This window comes from Etheostoma spectabile, chromosome 9 (genome assembly GCF_008692095.1).
Source record: "Etheostoma spectabile isolate EspeVRDwgs_2016 chromosome 9, UIUC_Espe_1.0, whole genome shotgun sequence".
NCBI lineage: Eukaryota > Metazoa > Chordata > Actinopteri > Perciformes > Percidae > Etheostoma > Etheostoma spectabile.
Window position 1 is genome coordinate 7996794 of NC_045741.1, and position 20376 is coordinate 8017169.

The following is a 20376-nucleotide window of genomic DNA, read 5'->3' on the forward strand; positions in this document are numbered from 1 at the left end:
GTCTTAGGGCGTAGCTATGATGTGATTGACAGTGAAAGTGTGTAACATAACGTAGAGTGTAAGCAGCTCTTCCCTCATTCCTCCCTCACCTTAAATCCTCAGATCCGCAACCAGGATGGCTGCGCCCGTAATGGCAAACTTGACGACTCATAGCAGATCTCTACAAACCAATGGGTGATGTTACACATGCTCTGTCCACTAAAGGGGCGCTATGCAGTTATGACCATTTCTTCGCAGGTTTCTCTATAGAGCTCCCCCTACAGCTTTGGAATAGATATTTGGCAGCTCCAATGTTTACTTGTGCCCGACCACTCCCTCGGTCGGTCTGCCGTTTCCTCTTTCTCTGATCTTCCGACAATGCTTTCCTAAGTTTCTGTTGTTGTTTTTTTGCTGGCTCAGCCATGACAATAGTGTGAAAAACTTAATGGCTACCTTGTTAGCCAGTTCCTGAATGGGCGTATGTGTGCAGTGCTGTGAAGCCATTTGTTACATTGGAAGACCTGATATCCACATAATACTGCCTGACGCTGAGTCCAAGGGGGTACGCCTCTCCTCTCTAAGCGTAGCTCCCATGGTTCCATTTTAATGCTACAAAGCCAATACCTGCAGTTAGCTTCCTCTTGACTGCCATTCATTTTGGCGCCACTTTGACAGTGAACAATTGTGTCATAAACACGCGACTTGCTGTCGCATAGTCGACAAATCACCGTATTGGTAGGAAAAGCTCGCAGAGAGTTGTTTAGGTTTAATTACTAAAGTGAACTAGCATGTTAGTTAGCAGTGATTAGCCTGAGTCTATGTTATCTCCTAACTTATACCTATGCTCTCCGTCTCTGCTGATTGGGAATGATTGAGATTTCTCTTGCACAGCTACCAGAAGACTTACAACTTTCAGACAGGTTGCTCACGTCACATCTACGCCGTCAAACTCAGTTGGAGGCTGCGCAGTAACACCTATAGGTGCTTCTATTTTCCTTCACTGGTCTCCGTCCAGGACAACGGAATTTGTTGGTCCATTTCTTTAACTGTGTTTTTTCCGTTCACAGGCGCTAGGGGGGAGCGAGACGACCACCATTCATCTCAAAAACGTCTTGTAACCATTTTAAAGACTCCCAAGCTGTTCAGTTAAGATAAATTAGGCTAAAAAAACCCGGCATAGTTCCCCTTTAATATACAGCATATGGTTTGGATGGAGGGGTGAAAGAGGAAGGTTAGGGAAGAGGAGCGAAGAGAATTCACTTGTTTTAATTTGGTATATTTTCAGGGAATGCCTTCCTTTACATTACAAAAACACATTGGCTACATTGTGATATTAACGTACTTTCATTCAAGCGACGAGAAAGAAAACAAGAAAAATAGAAAGATGGAGATTTTCATGGTGCGTTTCCAAAATAAAGCAGTTAACGTTGCACAACCAGTGACAACAGCTAAATAAGAAAATATGTAGCCTAACGCTTTATATGGCACTACGCCGCCGAATCTACTAGAAACCCCGGCTATAGAGACATGTAAGACACGTTCGCCTAAACACAACACATCAGCTTTAAATAGATAGATATGTCAATGGGGTTTGGTTCAGCTAATCATAATGCCGTTAAGGCGGTTCAAAAATGACAAAGCAGCCGAATTTGTCCACTGTATCCGTATCATAGACGTAACGTGCAACATACTAAACAGCCCATCAGCTTTTTAGAAAAAGGGAAATCAGCTTTGTTGACATATTTGACATCTAAAGTTAACGTTAGCTTAGGCTAACCTGTGTTCGCTAGCAAGCTATTCGTTATGCTGTCCGGAAGAGTTTGGAGTGGCTGTCATTTCTGTTTGTCGTAATCTTAAAAACCGTTTATATTATCACATTTTCTACCACAATGACTTTGAGTTTATCTGGAGCATTTAAGAGAAAAATATGTTAAAGAAATGGTAACTTACAATGTACAGCGGTAGGACTGCGAGGACCGTTTCCTGTATCATGTGACTACTTCCGGCTTTCCGTACTCGGCCACAGCCTTCAAAATAAAATAAACTGAAAAAATGAAATCTCTAAAAACACATTCTACTCCTCTTGAAAAATACAATGACAGCATATATACTGTACATTTACATTTTTTGCAAAGTAAAAAACAAGGTGGACAATATGATACCAGTATTTATTTAAGAAAAATCTTTTTCTTACATTTTCTACATTTTAGTCTGTGCAGCATACAGCCCATCAGTAGTGGAATATAACTAGGTACATTTCGTCAAATAATGTACTTAAGTATATTTTATTGTGGTCCTTTAACTTTATTATTTACATTTTTATCTTGCATTATACTTATACTCCAAAACATTTCAAGGTTAAATAGTGTACTATTTACTACATTATATTTTATCTGTAAGTATTTGATGATGTAGTTGATGATTCTCATCCATTAAACCACCCAAAAAAGCAGTAAAGCAGTTAAAATAAGTTAAAATAATAGCTTAAACAACAACATTAAATTGCTGCTTAAATGTTAATGCACCAACAACAATAACCCAACAACGATACATAGCCTACTATAATAAGATGTGTACACAATGAGTACTTTTACTTTTGATACTAAAAGTGCAGTTTGTTACTTAGATTACATTTTAATTGTTGGACTTTTACTTGTGACTGTGCTATTACATTGTAGTATTCTGGATCTGAATACTCTGCAGACATCATACAGTTACTAAATTACTTTCTCCAATTTTTCTTTTTTAATTTGCCTTTAAAGTATTGACCCATTTGGACGGTGGTTGGTCCTATGTCTTGAAGAATTAATAAAGCTATTGATGTGCTGTAACAACATCTATTAAGCAGTCTGGTTTGTGCTGAGAGTGGATTTTGATTTGATTTGATTCATTGGGATCTCCATTAGCTGGGACCATAGGCACAGCTATTCTTCCCGGAGTCCACCTGAAGCTTGTGCAGCTCTACACTACCAAGCGTCATGTAAGATCAAATGCAGCAGAAACAGCATTATTAGCCTGCATGCTTCTCTGAAGGGAATTCTGAGGGCCAGTGGGAGCTTTTCGTCTCTCTTTTCTTCTTCTTTTCACGGTGCATCACTGAGGTATTTCCACTTGTTCTGGGAAAGGCGCAGCATCATTAGAAATGCAACAGAGACCACCCAGGCACACACTAGAACACTGATACCATTACATTTATCTCACCAAATTGTGCAGGGCAGAAAGAATTCCTTGATAAGGCAAGGCCCAATCCCCGGGGAAACCATATTGTCCAATTATACGAGGTAATCTGATAATTGAGGGATCAAACTGTGACTTGAAAGTTTGCACAGAGGCTGATACAACACAGGGGCTGTTTGTCTACATAAACATCAACTCACAGCAATGACGCTGAGAGATTCTGATCTTCGTCTCAGTGCCATCGAATGAGAACATCAGTCGCATATCACACATAGTTGGTGAACTGGTGAATCTACAAACCAATAAGTGTTTTGACACATTATATGTGTCATGATTTAAAGTATTATTGTTATCCATGGGAAAAGATTTCGGGAGAATATTTAAATATTTATTATTAATTTGTATTTACCGACCAAGCCATTTTACAGTACAGCAGAGCCTTGTTTTTAGTTTAAGGAGTAGTTTACCATTTAAGAAATACACACATTGTGGCTGGGTTAGTTCAGTGGGCAGAGCAGGCGCACATATACAGGGAGATGTATGCCACGATGCAGAATCCGACCTGTGACGACTTCCTGTGTGTCTTCCCCCTTTCTCACCTAGCTGTCCTATCAAATAAAGGTGGAAAAGCCCCAAAAATAATCTTAAAAAAAGAAAGGAAAAATATTTAAATACACCTATATTTTTTTTCTTGCCGTGTGAGACAATTGATAAATGTGCTGTATTTATATAGCGCTTTTCTAGTCTTAACGACTACTCAAAGTGCTTGTACATCATACATTCACCATTCATACACTGTGGCCGAGGCTGCCGTACAAGGTGCCACCTGCTCATCAGATAAACATTCACACACATTCACACTCCGATGCGCAGCACCGGGGGCAACTCGGGGTTCAGTGTCTTGCCCAAGGACACTTCGACGTAGGATCAAACCACCAACCTTCCGATTGGCAGGCAACCACTCTACTGCTGAGCCACAGCCGGCCATAACACACTCATATCTGAAGGTTGAGCCAGGAGACGGTTAGCAGCTGAGCAAAAAGAGGAAACAGGAGGAAACAGCTAGCCTTTGTGTACCTATTTATTCTGCGCAAAAAAAGGGTAAAAATGTGGTTTTACTTGTGTTTCTGTACTGCACACTTTCTTAACTTCCAGTCTTTATGCTCAGCTAAGCTAACCAGCTGCTGGCTGCAGCTTCATATTCAATGGACAGATATGAGAAAGGTATTAATCTTCTCATATAAATGTCAGCGAGAAAGCAAATAAGCATACTTAACATAATGACAAACTTTTCCTTTACTCACTGCTGACAAATAGTCTCATTTAGCAAGGAACACGTGATTGCATGTTGTGTTTTTAAATAGAACAGGCTTTCTGAGCAGGTGTCCCAGGTGTGCTCCTGAGGGACACTGCTGGTGCCTTGATCCTTGCTGTGACCCCCCAACCCTCAGCAATCCACATCCCGTAATGGCACATGCTGCGCTGGCACCATTGCTCATCTCTGAACCCTATTGTTCATTGTTTGTCCTCTCCAGTTTTTTTCCCATGGGCCCCTGGCCAGTGAGAGGAAAAGGTCACTGTAAATATTGCACTGAAATCCTCCCTCCCTCCCATAGAGCTCCTGAAGATGGAACAGGCGACCAGTGGGTGAGCACTTCCTTCCTGCGCAGGGCATTTCAACTGTAAGACATCAAACAAGTATTAATCCCTCAATGTCACAGATCACTACAGTGAGATCATATGTTCAGTGTTGACATTACAGTAACCTGGGCAGGTCTCAGCTCTTTGTGAAGAACATCAGATAGCATAATATCTACATTTGTGTCTCCATGTGTCATCACACAGCTGCAATCTATCAAGAAAACTGGACTGTACATGTGAAATACTTGTGTGTTTTCTCATTATAAGAACGTTATACCACATATATCCAATAGCTGTCCTTCAGTCAGTCTCTGTGAGTGTTGAATGAGCAATAATATCTTAATGATGACTAAGCATGAATCCAATCCTGGCTTGTATTTTGCATCATACACAAAATTTGGATTCCAAAGGGAAATTTAGTTAGGCTTAGCAACCCCTGACCCATGTGTGGCTAATCACTAGCCTGTGGCACTGCTGTTAATATAAGACAGGGAGATTTTAAATAAACCCCTGATATTTGGGTTTGTTTTGCTTCTGAGTGGCGCTCCATCTCCCGCTGTTGCCCTTTCCCGGAGGAATCCAGTTCCCTGGGCTCACATTTTGGGCTCCGGAAATTTAGGCCTGTGCCAGGCTTAGCTTGGAGAAGCATCCCAAAGAACACAATTCCAAGAAGGAGAGTTAAGGGGAACAGAGAGCCTTTCAGTCTGAGTGCTGACCGGCACATTGCTTGACACAGTGGCTAAGATATGGGTGTGAGTTAAAGAATGATTTTACAAAAAGTTGGCGGAAAATAATCTGATTTAGCTTGGATGATATCTCTCCTATTACTTTAAGGGTTAGTTCCCCCAAATTACAAAAACATATTTTCTCACTCAGCCTTCCACCAGTGGTATATTGCCATGTAGATGCTATCAGCCGTGGTTTCATTTGATGAAAAGAAAAGTCTCCAGCTACTTACATGGCACAGCGAGGCTGCAATTAGCAGCGGTGGTTTGAGCTAAATGCTAACATCAGCATGCTCACAAAGACATACTAATGATTAGCAGGCAATGCTTACCATGTTTACTATCTTAGTTAGAGTTAACATTGCTAACATGCTAACATTTGCTAATTAGCACTGAACAAAACATTCCCAATAGCTGAGGCTGATGGGAATGGTTTGCAGCTATTTGGTCATAAAGCAAAGAAATTTTGACCCGAGGATATTGTCAAGAAAACTCCTGCACACTGTCTAACTTGCAAAAATATATAAAGTACTCAGTACTAGAAATGTTGCCTACTATTTCACAATATATTTTTGCAAGTTAGACAGAGTGCGGGAGTTTTTTTCCGCAACTTTTGCCCTGCTCATCTCTCTCCGACGCACCTGTCTCACGTTGCAGATGTGCAAAGTATTTTTCTGTACTGACCTGATGATATCAAAAGTTAAGGGATCACCAAAGTGATTATAGTTCATCCTGAGGGGACCATGAACATCTGCACCAAATGTCAAGGCAATCCATCCAATGGTTGTCGAGACAACCACAAAATTTGACGTCATTGAGGAAAAGTAAGTCGATGAACAAAGTTGAGATATTTCTCCCTGGACCAATATGGTGAACCACCCATCAGGCCGTCATCAACATCCAAAGAGCCATGCCACGTCCAAAATCAACAGCAACAACGCTTCATTGGTTGGGTTGTGAACCGGAGGGTTGCTGGTTCAAGTCCCCGTACGGACCAAAGTACGGAGTGTGGATTGCTAGCTGGAGATATTCCACTTCACCTCCAGGGTGCTCTTCAGCAAGGCACTGTACCCCCCAGCCGCTCAGGGCGCTGGTCCAGCACTGGCAACCCACTCACTCTGACATCTTTCCATTTGTGCATGGATAGGTCCTGAGCATGTGTGTATTCCTGTGTGTAGATTACTAACAAAAAACTGAGTGTTAATTGTAATTTCCCCACTGGGGATCAATAAACAGTGTACATCATTAATTGTCCTTGTTTCTCTGGATATTCCACAGAACATTACGTCAACAGTTTTCACAGGAACCATTTCTTCAGTCGAAAGAAATTCCAATGGAAACTATTAATAGCGCGGACTGTGGACAAGGACCATAGAAAGTACTTATGAGGACACAGGACACATATCCAAGGTATTAGCTCTGGGAATTTGGGGGCTTTAACAACCTGAGAGGAGGTTTCTATTCTACAATTACACAGTACACATGAATCTTTCAAGTTGTTCTAAGAAATGGTTTCATATTTACAAAGGATCAAAGGACTTCACGTAAAGTGAAAGAAGTAGTGACAAACCCACAAGTTCCCTTCAACTTTACCGTGTTTTGGCATCTTTCAGCGCATTATTTTCTTTTTACGGACCGCTACTTCCGTTTACAGGCTCTCACCAACGTATTTTCCCTCCCACCAGGCAGCTGTTTTGAGCGAAAGAAAAGCTCTAAAATCCAAATGTACAGTCAAAGTTAGCAACTAGCTGGTGAACATGCTGCACGTAGCAGCTAAAGCGCCAGATACTTCCCTCAGGAGCTGATGGAGACCAAATTCATCAGGTGAACACAACGTGAAATGAATGCTAATGTTGCTCTGCCCAAAAAAATTATCAATTAATTCAAAAGTAATCTAAAAAGTTGAAATAAAGAGATTGCCTTAATTATAGCATATCCCGAGATTGTGCAGATTGGTGGGAGCAGAAACAGCATTAGACCATTGTTTGGGGAAATTCAATTTAGAGACTATATAATCCAACCAACACATCCTCAGCGTATCATGAAAGTTATGGTCTGTGTACTTGACATTCCACTACTGGGATTGCTCCGGATGTATGTATTTTCCATTTCCTTCCCCTTTCTTTGTGTTGGAATTTTAAATGTGATGTATTTATGAGGACTATTTTTGACTGCATCAGATCTCTGCAGGGTAAATTGAGACAGCTAGCTAGACTATCTGTCCAATCTGAGTTTTCTCTGGCCCGAGTACTTTGCAGCCGCTCTGTGCGGACCTTAGCGCCGCCCATGACGATTCTGATTGGTTTAAATAAATGCCATTAAACCAGAGCATGTTTTCCTCCAATCCCCGAATGCTCTGTGGAGTAGCCAGACCCTCCTTCAGAGCGCTTTGGAGGAGGGTCTGCCAAAGCAAGACAAGTTATTGATGACCAGTCAAATATCTTTTGGGATAAATGGGGCTTTGGACAATTTGGACTCCGTTTTGGGACCTCAGTAGTTCTAAAAAAAACCTTCTTATGGCCTTAATATGGACCGTCAACACAATAACAGAGACATTGTTTATGGAATGATCCTTTCCTGTTGAATTCTTCAATATTTTGAGCATCAAAAACAAAAATCCATTTACCAAATTAAAACAAAATTATTTTAATGGCTTAATACCACAAGAAATAAATATGTATTTTGTTTTTCTTTGTAATTTGGTTGAACTGGTCCTTTAATTATTAAGACACAGGGGAAGATTGGAGAATTCCTGCAGTTAGGTGTAAGAAACCGAAGAAAAAAAGTGGGTGTGAAAGGGTATAAAGGGGCATTTTCCCAAATATGTTCAGGCTTTTACCACCCAGGTTAACATAACATGTTCTTTGCCTTCTCATAACACCACTCCTCCGGACCCCCCCCCCCCCCCCCCCCCCCCAGGCCAGACAACAGGCTACTTTGTCTCAGGAGGCGCAGACAGGATCGGCCCTGAGAACTGTGGAGGAACACTCTCTGGGAAAAGCCTAGGAAGTAAATTGAAAAATCCACAAGGGTGCTGAAGACGTAGAATGGAGCCAGAACGACTTCCTCTGACACATATTGACTTCCAAAAGGTTGTTGTGGAGTATCTGAACAACCTCATGTTTTACTGTTACATGTTCTTGAGTAATAAAACTTTGAGAGGAAACAGCTTTCATGCACAGGGGCCAGCTGAAGCCATCGATGCATGCAGCAGTGTGTGTGTGCTCCGTCTTTGATGAGATGTGACAGGTCGGAGTGTGTTCATAACTGTTTGTGTTTATAAGCAGGTGGACCTGGTTACAGATGGGGGTTATTTGTGTGCTTGATGAACCCACGCCAATTCCAATCAATATGAGAACAAAATAAAATCATACACTCACCCGGCTGATGTTATACGCTGAGGCTCTGTTCTCTGTCGTCATTGGTCAGATGTTTAGATATTTATTATTGCTCAGACGCTGCCATATATTCATCTGTAAGATTATATTGTTTTTCTTTTGGACATTCCCATGTAGTTACGTCACTTAATTGAATAAATGAAATTTCTTTTTTGCAGAAATGAGTGATACATTGAACCATTGTCTCTTTATTGTCTTTGTTAAATCATTTTGTAAGGTTTTTACAAAGACATCTACAAAGATAGTAAGCATATTTCCTTTATAGGAACCACATTTTTATTTGACCTAAATGTGAATCAAATGCTGAGAGAAGAAGGAAAAGGATAAGGATTTTAATAAAATGTTATAAAACGCCAAGAAGTGATAAGTAACTTAAAGTAAACCATACAATACAGTCGGCTGGGAAAAATAACAGAGCTATTTCAAATTAGGGGATTTAAAGAGACGTCAGGAATTAAAAATACCACATGACACAAACTTTAAATAAAATAGTATCTTATTTTCCACTGTGTGAAAGGAAGAGAGAGTCTTAAGTTGAATCAGCCCTCTAATGCCACACATGGCTTTTCTATCCCATGGATCAGCCTGTAAGGATTTAACACACTCAGGAGGAACTCAATTGGCCTCTGTGAATATTAACTGGACTTAATGTGCAGCATAGTGGCTCACATATGATTTAATAACATGTCTTCATTTCCTTTGTTAAATCAATGACAGTAAGGATTCAGGCATTGGCAGGCAGCCTCGCCGTGTAAGGATTTCCCCTCTTTTTGTGCAGTCCAAATATTTCCAGAATAAAAAACACTGTGGCTACCTCCCAGAAGGGGGCGCCCAAGAATGTCATTTCTGAACTTGGCCTGTCTGTGGTCTTGGTTGCGGAGGAGGGCTGAGAACGTACAGTAGATGAGACAACCAGAAAGTTCTTTTTAAAAGTGTGAAAAGTGAACGAGAGATGAGTGAACTTACAAGAACCATATCATTGATTGATCATTGACTATACACCAGTTCCACAGTTACTGTATCAAACCTACACAGGGGATAGACAAAATAATAAGAACACCTTCCAACACAATGCAAGCCTGTAACAGTAGCACCATAAACACCTCCAGAAATGAGCATTTGCTGGTTATTTTTGGCAATGTTTTGATATAAGTGCTAATGCAAGTCCTCATGATACCAAAAACTACTTTTATTGATACTTTACATGTAGGGATATCAATGTTTTCTACAAAATCTTTTATTAATTTATAAAAGAATCCAACGTTTTAAATGCTGTACATAAAATGGTCTCAAATTGTCAACATTTACAAGATTACAAATGTGACCAGACATCGTTCAGTATTTAGACATTTTTGGTGGGTGCCAAAAGAGCCTTATTATTCAGCCCTTACAATAATAATAATAATACTTTTATTCTTCAAGCACATTGCAAGGAGCGCAACATACTTTCCTTTGGAGTGGACAATAAAGTCCAAATCAAGATAAAGGGTACTATAGGTAGAATAGTATAAAAGTAAAATAAATAGAAACAGAAATCAATAATAATTCAGACACAAACAAAAGCATAAGAGATCTCTTATGACATAATGTTTTGTTGATTCTCCATGCTACGCATTAATGAATTGATAGTGTTACATGGGATGTCATGTAAAACACATAGATAATAAGAGCTAGTTGTGCAACCAGGCAGGTGACAATAAAGTAGGTAGGTGCCTATATTTTGGTAAGAGCTGAATCTGCACAGTACATCAAACAAAAACTACAGGTGTGGTCAGCCAATCGTGTGCCTTTGTATCAGCAAAAAAAAGGATTTCTGACTTTTGGGGGCATAAATGTATGACATTAAAAGTGTATATGTGTATGTACACAAATACTGTGTGTATACATTACAGTGTTTGTGTGTTGGTGTGTGTGCGTGCACATGCACATGGGTGCGTGTGAGGGTGTGTGCGCGTGCGTGGGTGCAAATGTGTGTGTGCGTGTGTGTGGGTGTGTGTGTGTGTGTGTGTGTGTGTGGATGTGTGTAGGGAGCTGAAGCAGAGAGGCTGTTTGTAGTGAAAACAGTGAGAAACAAGACAGAGAGGAAGCCAAACACAGGCTGCTCTTTGAAGCACAGAGCAGTGTAAGGCTATTGTGAGCAGGATATTTAACCAACACAAACACCAGTTATATGTCACAGAGGACCTATCTGATTATCTGCACATCTGATAATATGTGATATATTCTATAAATAGTCCAGATTAAAGGTAACTTGTCGTGGAGGCTATAAATTTTGCCATTAATGTGTTGGAGGCGGCGAGAGATTTCCCGTGTTAAGTGGATGAGGTAGGGTGGCCTACAGGAAGGGAAATAACATGTGTGTAGTTCAGTGGGAGGCGGTGGAGGGGATGTAAGGAGAACTATAGGATTGTGTATGTTGGAGAAGTGTGGAGTGCGCAGCAGTGCAAATTGAGGTCAGTTTCAGCCGAGTAGCCTTTTAGCTTTGATCCCTCAGCTGAACTGGATGAAAGACATCCTGCTTCCCTTGCCAAGGAGGGAGGAAAGGGAGGCGAGCGAGCCGGGGGAGGACCTTGGTCCTCTACCTGACAAATATGGCTTGATGCAACACAAACTGTTTCCTCTATTACACCGATAATCTTTTATTTTTATCTGTCTCTCCTCATCTCGGCCTATTACTCGCGTCCTCGCCCACGCTGTTCTGTAACTCAGCCCCTCTTTTCCTGCTAATATAAATCCTGATGGAGTTTTATCAATGCTTTGTCTCTCTATCTGTTCTTCCCTGACTGCCTCCCTTCTGTTGTTTTCCTTTACAGTGCATTCAAAATCTGAACTTTGATCCTCCCACGACCAGTCAGACAGCAGACCCGAAGTCTGGAGCGATCCGCTGTTTGCGTGTGTGTGGGGTCTTGTGGGTACAATCTGGTGCAAAAGCATCCGAGTTCGTGTCAGTCAATGTGCGTGTGATCAAAAAATAATTACTTAATGGGATTTTGGTGTTTGGACTTGACTCTCTGTGTCACTGTGGATTTTAACACTTTGTGGGAACATATTGAGGATGCCTTGGTTTAGGGCAGTAGCTTACAGTCTGGCAGTGGGACTCTTTTTATAGGAATTGTTGTTGATTAATGGATAATTTCAGTTTATTACAAATTGGGTCTTATGTTTGTAGTTTTGAGCATAATTTCCATCAGTTTAGATAACATTGTGCTCACTAAAGGAAATTATGAGAAGAGGGAACACAGGAACATCACAAAAAGCAACATGGTTATAGACAAACACCAAGTGGGCCCCTAGGTAGCTTAACTGGTAGAACGTGCGTCCATATACAGAGACTCAGTCCTTGATGCAGCAGCCACAGGTTCAAGTCCCACTTGCTGCCCTTTGCTGCATGTCATTCCATTCTCTCTCCCCTTTTATATTTGAGCTGTCCTGTCATAATAAAGGCCTAAAAATGCCCCCAAAAAATAATAAAAAATAAACAACCCCTGATTTTTTTGAAAGAGAAAATAGAAAAGTACCCAAACTGTCCATCACTGTCCATTTAGTCTTCCATTACCAGACCTTCTTTCACAGCGCTGCAGAGGAGGGTCTGGCTAGTCCACACAACATTCTGGGATGGGAGAAAAACATGCTCTGGTTTATTGACATTTCTTTAAACCAATCACAATCTTGGGCAACACTAAGCAACGGACAGAGCAACGGTGCCCCTGCAAAATAATCTCAGGAAGGAACTTGTTTTGGTGGAACGTGTATGTTCAAAAGTAGTTTTAGTCGTGCAACAGAAAACTCAGATTGGACAGATAGTCTAGCTATCTGTCTGGATTTACCCTGCAGAGATCTGAGGACCAGGTAACCATGAATCCATCGGAGTTTAGAATGCCAACAGTAAGAAAGTGGAAGGTAACAGACATCCGGCAGAATTTCCGGCGGCACCGGAGCAATCCCATAAGTGGAACGTCGTGGATATAGACAACAGTCCATTTGACTCAGTTTCAACTTTGACCTACCGCAACTGTAGTTCAATCAGCAAATACAACACACACAACACCAACATGCAGAAGCTTTAATTAGACTTTTATTATGACAGAGCCCTATAAATAGCAATCGGATCATTCAAATTTGTGTAACATAAATCATGCATTTATTAAATTGATGTTCGCTAGCTTGCAGTAGTCTCCTTTAATGTCTTTTCTGTTGCATTGCTGGTCTTATTGGCATTAGTTGTGGTAAACTGTCCAGCTCTCATCCCATCTTCAATTAGCTTGTTGTCATTTCTGATTTTGTGTTCTCTCTTTGTCGTCAGAAGCGGAAATACTACAAAGTGTTTCTTGACACTGGAAGAACACACACATATGGAACATAAATGACAGGATGGAACTATAAGTCCAAATACAATAGAGCCCAGGATCAAAGAGGCATAATAGAGAACCACTTTCCTGTGTTAGACATCGGTCCAGTGGAACGTAAATGTGCTGTATGTTCTTTATTTATTTATTCTTGACGGAGTATAGCTTGCAAATGAGTAAACCAGGGAAACAGTCCTCTGAAAAGAGAGTTCGGACAGTTGTTAATTCCTCACAAACAGGACAAAAAGAAGACCTACAGTCACATTTTAGGACAGCCTGGGAAGTGTGCGTGCTAGCGTGGATGTCTATTAGAGACGTGGGAGGATGTAAATGATGTCTGTGAAAATTAAAACGAAGCTACAACCATATCTTGAGATATAATCTGCATTTGACAATGAGGTAATAAAGGAGCTGACCTGGCACCCATTTAGCCTGAATCCTCTGACCCTGTGTATGGGAACACAGTATCTTCACATCAACTTCACAATGTGTCGCTAACAGGCTTTGAGAAGAGGATGTACTCCTTAGATTACTTTGTAAATACCATAACAGATGTTAGATTACCTGGTTACACAACAATACAAATCCGCAAGGTAAGGATGACTCACATACACATAGGTATGAAAACATGCACAACAGGAATGCAATTTTCAATAAGCCTCCATCACAATGCACGACCGGCCTTTGCATAAACAATCCAATTATGACAAACAAAAGCAAATAAGACTTATAGTTCAGAGTGGTTTACCAGGTTGCTAATATAGAGCTAAACCTTGATTGATAGGCAAGTTGACATCTCACACCCAAATGATAACATGCCCTAAAGAGAGACTCAACTACAACAACAACAACTGACGAATGACCCCTTTCATTCAGCCATCTTGCTTCTTTGCATGCGGATGGAATCACCGGCTACATTGCATAATAAAACAAGTTCCAGCAGCTGGGGATCTCTCTGGCTCTCTAAACTAATCATCCCTGACAGCTTTACCGCAGCCAGGAAAGCACCATCTTCAATTTACTGAGAAACAGGTTCTTCTATTATGGATTAGTGCTCGGCACAAGCCTAAAACTTACAGGAAATAGGTTGTTATTTACAGTTGTTTGTGATGTCATGCATACTGTACAAGTTGCGAATAATCCTTAAGTGTAAGAAGTATTTTAAAGGCTAAAACATCAATGGAAAAATACTCCATTACAAGTTTAAGTCGTGCATTCTATATTGTATTTTACGAGTACAGAAATGTGTCAATAAAATGTACCCATGACGATGCAGAAATGCCCGTCAGAGAGTTACTTTATTATATATTAACACACGAGCTAGACTATTTTATCGACTTTACCGTATATTTATACTGTTTGGGCGTTTAAATCTACAGCAATGTATCATATTTTATGAGATGATCAACTTTGAAAAGTCTTGTAAAGTCTTAATCTTCAAAGTAACAAAGACTATAACTAACTCTTGAGAAAGTCCATGTTTTCACCTCGCTTTCATTTAGACAAAGCAATTCCCAGATGCTTCAGCTGTGGCCACCATGACACATTTTAGGAAAAGAGAAGATATTACCCTGATAGGCCTTTTCCACGGAAGACATTTAGACATATACCAACAAACCTTAGATGACCAGCCCCTATTCACTCCCCTCAGCTCTTAAACTCACTTGCCCGAGCATCTCAAGCAAGCCAAATGAGTGCTATCTTTTAACCAATGACTATATTTGTTACAGTCTATGCTTTTAACTCACTTCTTAATCCATTTCACTGGAAGGTATTTTTTCTAATTCTATTTTTTTTTTGTTTTACTTAATATATATTTATAAATAATTTAAATCTATCGTTTTTTCTCAGTTTCATTTTTGTTCATCATGTTTTTACTGTTTGTCTCTGTTTGTTAAATTGTAAACCTTGTCACTATATTTACAAAAATGCAATATAAATCAATCTTGTTATGATGATTATGAGGTGGAGTAAAAAGTACAATATTTCAACATGAATGGAATGGAATTGAAGTAAAAACAGGGCTACTAAAGTAAAGTAAAGTCCTTCAAGATTGTAGAAGTACAGTCCTTCACTTGCAGTCTCCTCTCCTTTGATACCTTGCATTGTACGCAGAGCCCAACACGACCCCTGAGAACTCATATCTACTTAAGAGTCCGTAGAATGGGACAGGAAAGGTAGGAAACTCCGAAATCAATCTCCCACTCCATATCTAATTACCTCCAGCTCCCCTACACAACCCACCCCCCAACCCACTCGTGTGCAGCAGGAAATGGAATGTGAGGCATTTGCATTGGTTAATACATTTCATAAGCGTTACAATCAGAGTATCATTAAAGATGAATGACTTCCTCAACTCCAATCCATCATGCGTGGGTCTACAGCCAGCAGACAATGCTCAAGCTCTACACGCACACGTGCATATCAAATACGCTAAGTACGCAAATAGACACTGGGATGGAGAATTCCGTTGTTTTACCTAGGACTAACTGTCATTTGGTTTACAAAAACACACCTACACACACACACACACACTCACGGTGACGCCGAGCGATGTTGTGATCTTTCAACAGCCAAGGGTTGCCCATTGCGTGTGATTGCTGTGCAGAAGGCGAGTGCACAGGGAGGTTTCTTGGATGTTTAACCTGTCATCCAACCTGTTCCAGCTCATAATGAGGTGACAGTTGGATTGTTATCAGGGAGCCAAACAAAAGCATGATAGAGACAGGCTGACACCTCAGTGGGCTGCTCATGGACCTGGGATCAGACGGGATTAAGGCGCATCATTCAAATGCAACATTTAACAAACCCTATGCAAAATACTTTTATAAACAGAACCAACCATACAATGCATACATATCTAAATGTCGATTGACTGGCATGTACCAGTATGCCCATTTTATCACTACTGTCTTCACACAGAATCATATTGATATTGTTACTCAAACTAATCTATCTAAAACATTTTTAACAGTAATGGTTTCATTTTCACATTTATCTAAAACACCTGACACGTTGAAACGCACGTTGAACATTCCATTTTTTTTTTTTTTTTGTCTTGCTGTGGAAACATATGTGAACACCTGCATGCCACTGTGTGTAGTCCAAGGCGAGTGGAGTAAAAGCTCCACCATGTGTTTGCTGCTTTTTTGAAAATGATGGATATAAAAACAGGTAACTTGTATTAATATCCACGCTCTTTTGTTGTTATACTGAGGGACCAACGGTTCAAGAGTGGTGGGTGAGTTGGGAATTTATAGGGTGCTGTGCATGCAAAGTTATTTGGGATGCGGTTCCCTGGTTTCTTTTGTGTGTTGTTGTCTGGTATCAGTTTGTTCTTAATCTGTTCCTCCAGCTGTATCTTTTTTTGGAGTTTGCGGCTGAATGGCAACAACAACAAATGGGGATTTCTGTATCATTTGATTGAACTTATTATTTAATTGATACTTTTTAACAATTGTTTCCAAGGGGGTTTACCTGAGGATGGTTCATAATATATGATCATGATATACTTTTAGATTGACTGAGGTTTTTACGTACCAGTTTCCACTACTTGCAGCTAATGAGTTTTTCTTTGAGGATGAACTTGTGGTTGACTTACGTCGCAGCCTTTAAGGGTTTGAACATAATCAATGAAACAATAAAAACACAGATTCTTAAAGCAAGCTGAGCTCAAATTTCCTCTTTCCTGTGTTTTATAATGGGTCATTTCAAGCACGAGCTGCAGTCCTGACATTGGATATAGGGATGCTATAGGATGAAACAACAAGACAAAGCTGACCTCACGCCTTCAGGAACGGCGCCGGGCGGGCTGGGAGGGGATTTTGGCCACAGTCAGAACTGTAAGTCATGCAAAACCAATTGGCTCTGAAGACTTTTCCCGTAAATACAGTCATTACAAATTAGTCTGTGAATCTTTTTTTGTGCATCTCAAACAGTCCAACATGACTTTGTATTATCCCAATTTAAGCCATTGTCTCTAATGAATATAGAAAATCAGTAAAGGATTTTAGTGCTGTTCATCTTAGTGGGGAGCTAGCAGGAAAACCAGCGAGCTAAGCCAGAGAAGGACACTGATGCTCGCTCTCTTCCTGGCATTTGCGACCAATGAGCCGTTTTCACTGGAATGATTGGGGCGCAATCTTGGAAGACTGTATACAATTCTCTAAATGCGTGCATGCTTTTGGTTTACTTTTGTTCACAGCAACCATGCCTTGCAAGCAAAAGCTCTGATATTGACCCCATGACTTTATCATCTCCACAAGTACATAAGGACGCACAGTGAGTGTGTTCAACCAGCTAGACCAGGCCTATTTGCACTGGCGTATTTGCACAGAGTATGCCAAGCCTCTAAAAATAGATACCGATTGCCTTTGACTTACTTTGTGTCTGACAAAGATCCCAGACAGATTAAAGTGTTGCACAAATTAACAGGTAGCAGATTCTACTCTTTGTATTAAAATGTATGTATTGAACCAAAGTATAGATAATATTTATAGCCGGCACTCAAGGCCTCCTTCAGTAATGTAAATCAGTGCCTGTGTCCACAGCAGCAGCAGTGTAGGAGGACAGGCTGCAGTTAGTGTTTCACCGGAGAGGCTGTGTGGTCCTCCAGTCTCCTGCTATTAGTTTGTTTACAGAAGTTAAAGCTGTGAGCTGCTGAGTGCCCGGGGCCAGCATTCCAATACAGTGGCTCATACAAGCATGCACGGGCACACTCTGCAACGCCGTTGTCTCTCAATACAATGCGAGCCCGGAGCCCAGAGCAGCACGCCCAAACTCCCATTACGAGCACTTTTTTTCGGTTTCTCTCCTGACAGAGTCCATCCCTCTTTTTCACTCCCCACATCTCTTCAGATATTTTCCTTACAATTTTCAGAAATACTTTGTTCCCCACACACTTATCTCTTCACGCCGCCAAGGATGAAGCATTCCTTTATGTGTTGAGACTATTTTAATACTTAAAAAGCCTCTTGGATCATCATCTGGAAAACTTTATGAACACATTGAGCGTTGTAGTAACCTTATAACGTTACGGTACGGCTCAGCCACCAAGCATTAGCATGAGCCACTTGTCAGTATAGCATGTTGTAGTAAGCTCAATATGGTAATATCATATTAATAAATAGCATGTCTACTGTATACTGTGTTAAGTGGCATTTAATTACCCTCTGAGGTCCAAGGTCATATTTAAATTTTCTTTTTAAATTCACATTTCAAGGGTGTTTGCATATAACCGGATAGACATGTGTTTCATGTCAAAATGTTCAGAAGAAACTCATCCTTCTGTATAGTAAGGCCCAAACTTGTTCCAGAGCAATGTGTAAAGACATTATTAAGTTAAGTTCTATCTTTAACCCTAAAGCTGAAAAGTTGAGGTTTGCTTTTTGAAATTTCTCAAATCTCTTGTGAGAACCAACATAAACTCAATTGTTTTGTGGCTTGAAATTAGTTCACAAAAATCTTGGATTCACAAAAGTAGCGCGATAACGTTATATGAATAAAATAGTAAATAAATGTCTTAAAATGAAGTTTAGTAATATTGCTTTTTGAGTAGGACTGTTGTAAAACATCACTTGGAATCGCCGGTGCGTCTTTTGTCCTCAGAGGGTTAATGAAATGATGCTGTACTGTAGTACTGTTACTGAGGATAACTCTTTGACACTGTATGATAAAAATACTCTCGACCGAATCATCTGGTTAAGACGGCATTGACAGGTGACCTAACGACACGCTCCGTGTTGTTGATTAAAATTACAGATTTCTCTGGGTTTGAACATTGTTGGGAACATTTAGGATAATGTAAGTACACAAACAAAAACACATAACACTGGTCTAGCCATTTTTAGAATTTTTTTTGCAGACAAATTAGCCTACATATTATATATTTAAGTAAGGTTTTCAAAGCAGGACTAGAACTTATAGTGGTGTGTTTTCACAATTAGGTATTAGTACTTTTACTTAAAGTACTAAAATATTGTCAAGTAAAAGTACCAATATTTCGATGAAATATTACTCAAGTACAAGTGAAATTAACTATCTGAAAAATTGCTTGTGTAAAAGTAATAAGTAGTTCATTTAAAATGTACTCTAAGTAAAAGTTAGTTACATTAAAAAATGGGGTGTGGGGGGGATCTCTCCCACATAGAGGGGTCATAAATCCAAAAGGAGTCATAAATCCCAAACTATTTTGTTTTTAATTAAAGAAAAATCTATACAAATTTATAAACATCTAAACAGTATACACATGATAATTACCCATGTCACACATGCCACATTGGCAATTTTCCATTAGTCATGAAAACTTTGTTAAATACTTACCAAAACATGCTTCCGCAGATTAGATGTGAAGCTATTGAACGTTGGGAGTTCAGTCACCTTTGGCAGGCACATCTGGCATTGCATGATGAAACTATTGGCCCTCTTGAATTGTTATTTCAAATGTGGCCAAGGATTTTCGTTGTTTTGGGGAGCAGAATTCGATGTTTCAGCTAGCATTTCTACTGAAACAGTCTCTGAACTGTCGTCGCTCGCCTGATCAACCTACATCTTGTTCTCAATCTCCTACAGAAAGACTTGGGGCCTGGTAGGCAGCCTAGATACTGATCCTTCTCCTACAGAAAGACTCGGGGCCTGGTAGGCAGCCTAGATGCTGATCCTACTCCTACAGAAAGACTTGGGGCCTGGTAGGCAGCCTAGATGCTGATCCTTCTCCTACAGAAAGACTCGGGGCCTGGTAGGCAGCCTAGAGGCTGATCCTTCTCCTACAGAAAGACTCGGGGCCTGGTAGGCAGTCTAGATCCTGATCCTTATCCTACAGAAAGACTTGGGGCCTGGTAGACAGCCTAGATGCTGATCCTTCTCCTACAGAAAGACGTGGCGCCTGGTAGGCAGCCTAGATCCTGATCCTTATCCTACAGAAAGACTTGGGGCCTGGTAGACAGCCTAGATGCTGATCCTTCTCCTACAGAAAGACGTGGCGCCTGGTAGGCAGCCTAGATACTGATCCTTCTCCTACAGAAAGACTTGGCACCCGGTAGACAGCCTAGATGCTGATCCTTCTCCTACAGAAAGACTTTGCACCTGGTAGGCAGCCTAGATGCTGATCCT

At 40.5% G+C, this 20376-nt stretch overlaps 1 long non-coding RNA gene across 1 annotated transcript in view; it reads left to right on the forward strand.

Moving 5' to 3' along the window:
* The window catches only part of LOC116695561 (uncharacterized), a 16820-nt gene extending 6561 nt beyond the window's left edge, over nt 1-10259 (forward strand). The window contains exons 2-3 of the long non-coding RNA XR_004333494.1: nt 3593-3598; nt 10249-10259. This is a non-coding gene — a long non-coding RNA (uncharacterized LOC116695561). The remainder of the gene's footprint in view (nt 1-3592; nt 3599-10248) is intronic.
* Nucleotides 10260-20376: the final 10117 nt, after the last annotated feature.